Here is an 8502-nt window from a genome sequence, read left to right on the forward strand (position 1 = left end):
GTGGCAGTGTATTCATTAGTCTCACAGCCTGGGGTAAGAAACTGTTACCCGGTCTGGCAGACCTAGTCCTGATCTACTGTATTTCCTTCCTGATGGTAGAGGGTCAAAGAGATTGTGGGATGGGTGGTAGGGATCCTCAACAATGCTTTGGTCCCTTCGTCTACAACATTTCCTGTAAATGTCACAAATAAGGAGGAAGGAGATCCCCGTGACCTCTCGGCAGTTTTTATCTGTAGGGTGACGTGGTCTGATGCCTTGCAGCTTCCATAACACACAATGATGCAGCCAGACAGCTTGATGGAGCTTCTGTAGAAAGTTGTTAGAATGGGGGTAGGGAGACTTGCACGGCTCCATCTTCTCAAAAAGTTGAGGTGCTGCTGTGGCTTCTTCACTAATGAGGAGAAGTTGTGGATCCAGGCTAAATCATCCGTTATGGGAACACTTTGTTCTTCCACCAAAGTGTATGACCAAACACTTCCCTATGCTATATTTCATCTGTCACTTCATTGCCCATTCTCCTAACCTGCCTAAGTCTTTCTGCAGACTCCTGCTTTTTCAACATTACCTGCGTTTCCACTGATCTTCATATCGTCTACAAACTTGGCCACAAGCCATCAATTCCATCATCCAAATCATTGACATATAACAGGAAATTAAGCAGTACCAATACCGACGCCTGTGGAACACCACTAGTCAATAATCCACAAAGGGTGAATTACAGAGGGATATTGACCCATAAGGGAAATGGGTCGAGAAGTGGAAAATTGGACTTCAATACAGATATGTATGAGGTGATGCAATTTGGAAAGTCAGCTATCACGGGACTATGAATGGTAGACCACGATGGACTGCAATAGAACAGAGACACCTAGGAGTACAAATGCATAGAATGATGAAAGCAGTGTCACAGACAGGCACAGATATTTTGCACAATGACCTTCATTAGTCAGGGCAAAATATCGAAATTAGGACATTATTTCGCAATTGTACAAGTCATTGGGGAGGCCGTACTTGGAGTACTGTGTACACTTTTGGTTACCCTGTTATAGGAAGAGTGCTGAAAAGATTTAACAGGATATTTTCAGCGATAGAGACTCTGACTTGTAGGGAGAGGTTGTCAAGACTATGTCTTTATTCTTTGGAAAGAAGGACAATGCGGGGCAACCTTAGAGGAATGTCTAGAATTATGGAAGGCAGAGATGAGGTGGATGGTAGCAGTCTTTTCCCCAGAGCAGGGGAGTCCAAAGCTAGGGCAGCATAGGGAAGGGAAAGGTTTAAAAGGGACCTGAGAGGCAACCTTTTCACACAAGGAGGGTGAGTATGTGGAATGAGTTGCTAGAGGATTGCCCATGCTGCAAGTCTCCCCTCTCCACACCGCCAGTGTTGTCCAAGGGAAGGGCACTAAGACCGATACAGCTTGGCACCGGTGTCATCACAGAGCAATGTGTGGTTAAGAGCCTTGCTCAAGGACACATCATGTTGCCTCAGCTGAGGCTCGAAATAGCGACCTTCAGATCACTAGACCGACGCCATAACCACTTGGCCACGCGCCAACACATGTGACCTATAAACTCTACTATAACCTTGAAGATGTACGTTTCCTATCTGGAAGTTGTGTTGAAGATCTCTGATGAACTCTTCTTTCTCCCATTGATCTTAAAAGCCAAGTCACAGTATTTGTTCAAGCATCTTCCACACAATAAATACAAGTGCATTTCTTTCCATTTATAACTTTTCTCATCATATATTCATCCTGAACTAGGGAGTACTCCTTGTAATTTAACATGTTAACATTATTCATCCCCTAACTTAGGGGGAAGGATGTCACTGTACACACATGTAGACAATCCATTTATCTCTCTCTCTCCCCCATTCTCTCCCTCTCTCTGTCATTCTCTCTCTCCCTCTCTCTCTCTCCCTCCCTCTCTCTCCACCCCTCTCTCTCTCTCTCTCCACTTTTAATAAAATGTTCTGTGTGATGAAGGGTTTCAACCCGAAAGGTGAACTGTCCATTTTCCTTCATAGACGCTGCTTCTCCCATTGAGTTCTCCCAGCATTTTATGTGTGCTCCGGATTTTCAGCATCTGCATTCCCTCTTGTGTCTTTCTTATCAGCCTTGTTTGTTTTGATGCCATTCATTACAATGCTATCCTTACTATATCAAATTATTTTTGTGTCGTTTCCAACTCGTGAACAAAATAGACTTAAGAAGGTCTGTGAAAATGAAAACATTTAACGGCCAGACTTTCCAACTGTGTCCACTCATGAACTTGTGTATCACCTCAGCTGCTGAGTGTGATTTATCTGAATATTTGCTGAATGACTACCTTTAATCCAATTAGGCAAAAGTAAATAAGTTGTTTATTTTCCTTGTTTTCAAAGCTGTAAGTTTATGTGCCCTAATAGTTTAATAGATTAGATTGTTCTTGCTGACAGCAGAAATGTTGCAAATCGAGCAATTTTTACAGCCTTTAGCAATTTACTCGCCAAATAATCACAGTGAGTTTCATCTAATGCACATTTTGATTTCTGCATTTATACTGTAAACGAACATGAGGGCTGGTTTGTGTTGCTATAGAGCATAGAAACCAATTACCCCAAACCATGTTTTCAATTTGAAAGTAATTTTTGGTAGCATTGATTTTCTGAGGAAAGCCGTAGACATTGTTCAAAATACCTGTAATTGAAAAGACAAGTGAGAATTAAAACTTTGTGTGCACTGCAGAACATGTCGCCAGTGTAGGATTCTGCTGTCCCTGCACTTCAAAATACTTTCATGCAAAGACACTTTAGAGATTTAATTACAACATGAAATGAAGACAAACAAAAACTGACTTCTTTTCTCCTTCTCACTTCCTCATAATTCATGCTCATGAAATTAGATTTTTGGTTTTGGATTGTAATAACTAAAAATAAATTTCTGTTAGTATCATTGTTTTCATTATTACAATCTGTTATTTTTTAAATAACTGTCTTGATGAAGGAATATTTTTATACTAGCCATGATAGAATTGAGTCAACGTTCCATTATTAATACGTAAACATTATTTCGTTCTGCACTTATTTCTTAAAAGAAAATGTGTCAGTTGTCTAAATTGTTGCCCCACAAATTAGTGAGAGGGAGCTGCATTTATTGGGTACCGGAATCTGAGTTCAAGTGTGCAGAGTGAAATGTGGATGCTAACTGTAAACTTGCAGGAAAGATCAGCCCTGAGGTAATGAAAACATGAAGAAGAGACTCACCAGGAGATGCGCCGAGGCAGGGTGTTGAAGAGGAGGAATATTACAGAGGTGGAGGCAAGTAGTATTAATAAAGCAGGTGTAGTCAAGGCCAAATGGCATGATCTGCCTGACTAGACAACGGCACTAGTATTATCAATGTGTCATATACAATATGGTTGGGAACCATCCAAGCTACTTTATGGCCATACCTCCTTAAGGAACGTATCATGTGTTGTACCACTACAACAATGTTTAGTATGGGAAACTCCCTAGCATCTGTCTGTCTCTGCAGAAAGAGATGCAGTCAGATACTATAAGCTTTTATTTATAAACCACCCAAGTTAATTTAAACCATTTTCCAGTCTGTTGGAGAGAATAATACTGAGACATGGTTCAAGAAGTACTGGTTGATGACACTATAAGCTTAAATATTCCTGATGTCTAATTGTAGGGGATTTTGGCTCATCTAGTCCTACATATTATAAGATAGCTACAGACAAGCTTAAGTATGGAAGTTTTGGGAGAGTATTAAACTGGAGCAATGCAAACTACAAGAATATTAGGCAGAAAATAAGGAGGGTTAATTGGGAACAGCTGTATTTTGGCAAGTCCATGTCTGACAAGTAAACAATGCTGAAAAATCAAAGCACAGGATGATAGTGTGGTAAAGAAGGTATATGGCATGTTTGACTTTTTTAGTCAAAGCATTGGATTCAAGAGTCAGGAAGTTACTTCACAGATTTACAAAACTCTAGTTTGGTACACCTGGAGTATTGCATTCAGTTCTGGTTACTCCAACATAGGAATATGTAAAAGCTTTGGAAAGGTGCAGAAGAGGTTTACCAGGTTGCTGCCTGAATTAGAGGCCAGGTGCTATAAAGCGAGGCTGAATAAACTTGAGCTGTTTTCTCTGAAGCAGCAGAGGCTCAGGGAAGACCGGGTGGAGGTTTATAAGATTATGAGAGGCGTAGACAGATTAGACAGCCAATATATATTTCCCAGAGCTCAAATGTCAAATACTAGAGGGCATTTATTTAAGGTGAAAGTGAGTAAGTTCAAAGGGGATGTGTGGGGTATTTTTTTTTACATAGGATGATGGCGAACTGGTAGTGGAGGTAAATATAACAGAAATTCCAGAGCTTCTGGATGGGCACATGAATGTGCAGAATCTGGACTCATATATACATTGTGTAGGCAGAAGGGATTGGTTTAGTAGGGCACTTAATTACTAGTTCTATTCATTCAACACAACACTGTGGGCTGAAGGGTCTGTTTCTGTTCTGTAGCCATTGACTTGCTGTGCCGAGCAATGTGATACATCAGGAGCAGTGAATGGGATGGAATAGGGTAGAGCTGAATATCATCAGCATAGATATAGATCCTGACGTGTCGCCAGGAGCAGCAAGCCGCTGAATAATGATGCCTTAACTGTGCTTTCAGCTGCCTCTTATTCACATGGTTTATGCATTAGAACAACTGTTTAGAGAGCTATCCTGTGGTTTGATGAACTCCGTAGCAATGCCATTCATTCTTACTAGATCGGAGACCACAGTTAAAGAACTTAAACGGTGAGCACACTAATGGCCGCTTTTCAATGGGATAGCTGTCAAAGGCTACTTTATTACTGAATCTCATTTAGCTTTAGGGGCTCTGAACCTTACACTGGGAGCTCAACATCGAAGAAATGGCACAAAAATGAAAGTGTTATGGTAAAGCACAGCTGAGTGACTGCAAAGAATTCGAAAAGTGAAGCATAAGTTCACATTTCCCCTAAATGTTTCAGGCTTTGCAAAGGTTGCTTTGGGTGCAAAAGTTGTTGGGCAAAAGGACAGAAATTCAAACGCTGTCACATGTACCAAACACACAATGTAATTTAGATGCTTTGAAATCCTCTGCTGAGATATGCATGATGTATAAGGCTCTGTAAATAATTTCCTCTAATTTAAACCTGTGCAGGCCGGTGGTGTAGTGGTATCAGCACTGGACTTCAAGGTAGGTGGTCCTGAGTTCGAACCCAGCCAGGTCCCAACCTGGGCAGCAGCAGTACCTACTTCCGTCGGGTCACCATGAGTCAACAACAACTCGTTGGCACTCAACGACAACACGTTGAACATAGAGGCAGGAAGTGACCAGAGTCCTTCTTCCCACTGCAAGGAAGGAACTATTGCTCTGTTTGACACCATCGGACCTGGGGCCTCAATACCTCTTTGTGCAACTGAATCCTCAAATTTCCTCACTTGTAGTCAGTTCAGATTGGCATCAACATCTCCTCCAAAATCTCTGTCAGCCAAGTGCACCACAAGGCTGTATATTCATCTCCCTCCTCTACCTGCTTTATACTTATGACTGTGAGTCTAATTACAGCTTCAGTACTATATTTAAGTTTGCTAACAACACCACTGTCATTGGCCAAATCAGAGTTGGTGACTAAACAGCACTTAGGAGGGAGATTGAAAATCTGGCTGAATGGGACCGCAACAACAACCTCCCACTCAACGTCAGCAACACCGAGGAGCTGATTATTGACTTCAGGAGGAGGAAACTTTAGGTCAATGAGCCAGTCCTCATCAGGGAATCAGAGGTGAGCAGGTCAATAACTTTAAATTCCTCTGTGTTACCATTTCAAAGGATCTGTCCTGGGCCAGCACATGTACCATTACAAAGAAGGCAAGGAGCCACCTTGACTTTCTTAGAAGCTTGTGAAGTAAAGCTTTGATGAACTTCTATAGGTGCATGATAGAGAGTATACTGACTAGTTGCTTCACCACTTGGTATGGAAACACTGATGCCCTTCAATGGAAAAGCCTACAAAAGGTGATGAATACAGCCCAGTCCAGTACAGGTAGGGCCCTCCCCACCAATGAGCACACTTACAACAAAGCAGCAGCAATCATCCAGGTCATGTTCCCTTCGCACTGCTACCATCTGGAAGGAGGTACAGGAAACTTTAGGTCCCACACACCAGGTTTATGCATAGTTGTTACCCCTCAACCATAACTTCACTCACTACATCACTGAGTCGAATTCCACAGCCTCACTATGTGCTCACTTTCGCTACAACTCATGTTCTTAATATTATTTATTTATCTACGAGGGGTGATTGAAAAGTTCATGGTCTAAGGTAGAAGGAGTCAATTTTAGAAAACCTAGCACATTTATTTTTCAACATAGTCCCCTCCTACATTTACACACCTAGTCCAGCAGTCATGGAGCATACAGATCCCTTCCTTGTAGAAGTCAGCATCTTGGACCTGTAGAAGTCGGCGTCTTGGACCTCCAGAAGTGGTCCACAGCAGGGGTGATTGATAAGTTTGTGGCCTAAAGTAGAGGCAATGAGGAGAAACTTCAAACTTTCTGCATTTTCACACGAAGAGTTGAACTGCACGTGCATGTAACGAGAGCTGTATAACTCATCTCCTTCTACCGTAGGCCACAAACTTATCAATCACCCCTGCTGTGGACCACTTAGAGGTCCAAGACGCTCTCATTACATGCACGTGCAGTTCAACACTTTGAGTGAAAATGCAGAAAGTTTGAAGTTTCTCCTCATTGCCTTCTACTTTAGGCCACAAACTTATCAATCACCCGCTGGACTAAGTGGATGAGTTTCAACTCAAACAACAGGAATTCTGCAGATGCTGGAAATTCAAGCAACACGCATCAAAGTTGCTGGTGAACGCAGCAGGCCAGGCAGCATCTCTAGGAAGAGGTGCAGTCGACGTTTCAGGCCGAGACCCTTCATCAGGAGGGTTTCGGCCTGAAACGTCGACTGCACCTCTTCCTAGAGTTTCAACTCATCTCCCTCTACCTTAGGCCACAAACTTATCAATCACCCCTGCAGTGGACCACTTCTACAAAGAAGGGATCCATATGCTCCATGACCGCTGGACTGTGTACATGTAGGAGGGGACTATGTTGAAAAATAAATGTGCTAGTTTTTCTAAAATTGATTCCTTCTACCTTAGGCCACAAACTTATCAATCACCCCTTGTATTATTATTATTATTATTAATAATTTGTTTTTCTTTTTGTATTTGCACAATTATTGTATTTTTCCCATTGTTTGTCCATCTTTTTTTTGTGTAGTTTTCATTGATTCTATTGTGTTTCTTTACATTTACCGTGAATGCCTGCAAGAAAAATGATTCTCAGGGAAGTATACAGTGATATGTATGTACTTTGATAATAAACCTACTTTGAACTTTGAAATCAGTGAGAGAGAGAGACTTGGCCATTGTTTGAGGCAAGAAAATGCTAGTCAGGTGGTGAGGGGAAGATGACCCAGACTTTACTGGCAATGGTGACTGGCAGGAGAAACTCTTGCAAGCATTTGAGATCACTTTACATAAATGGTGACACTCCTACAAGGAAAATGAGTGCTCCAGTGAGGGCAAGCTTAAACATTCTACAACTAATATGCAATTAGTACAGAATTCTTGATCTAAATTAACCCTACAACAGTAGAAACTCCAGCCACTTCCACAAAGCCGCTTACAGAGATATTAGGAAGATACGTGTAAATGGGAGTTGTCTTCAGAAGCGAGTTAATGGAGAGAGAGAGTTTCTGAGCAGAAATAGCAGAGCCAGATATTTCTAGCATAGTCACCATCTGGGATGCACAGAACATCAGAACTTGAGAAGCACTGTAAACCAAATAAGTTATGGAGTCACATGAAGTTACAGAGGATGAGGCAATGAATCACATCAGGAAGACAAGCATGGGCTAGAGGAGAATTCTCTATTTATAAATTCAGAGTCAAAGCAGAACAATGTAGCTGGAGCAGTTCTCCCACCAACTGAGCTAGTGTTCCTGAAGTTATTACCTGTATTTTGATACAAAATGAATTTAGAAATTGGCCATCCATCTGTGTTCGCTTCAAGGTTCTTTATAATACAGAGAAGGAGTCTTGGTACGATAACTCTGTGTTATTTCACTCTGTTAAAGTTGATATGCCAGCATGATATTGGAACTACACGATATTCAATGGAGAAATTATGTATTTGCACCGCTTTGTGTAAAACCATTCCTACATTGCTTTGTATAACAACAAAAAAGCATTAATACTTCACTAACGAGGAAAACAAATTCACCATTCCCATCCTGGCATTGGCTAGCAGTTTTAAAGCACAAATTAGATGATAGGTTTAATATAAATGGGCAGGAAGTACAGAAGCCTTGGGTCCCACACTGCTAGGTTCAAAGTTCAAAATAAATGCATTATCAAAGTACATATATGTCACCAAATGCTACCCTGAGATTAATTTTCTTGCGGGCCTTCA

This window comes from Mobula birostris, chromosome 1 (assembly GCF_030028105.1).
Source record: "Mobula birostris isolate sMobBir1 chromosome 1, sMobBir1.hap1, whole genome shotgun sequence".
Lineage (NCBI taxonomy): Eukaryota > Metazoa > Chordata > Chondrichthyes > Myliobatiformes > Myliobatidae > Mobula > Mobula birostris.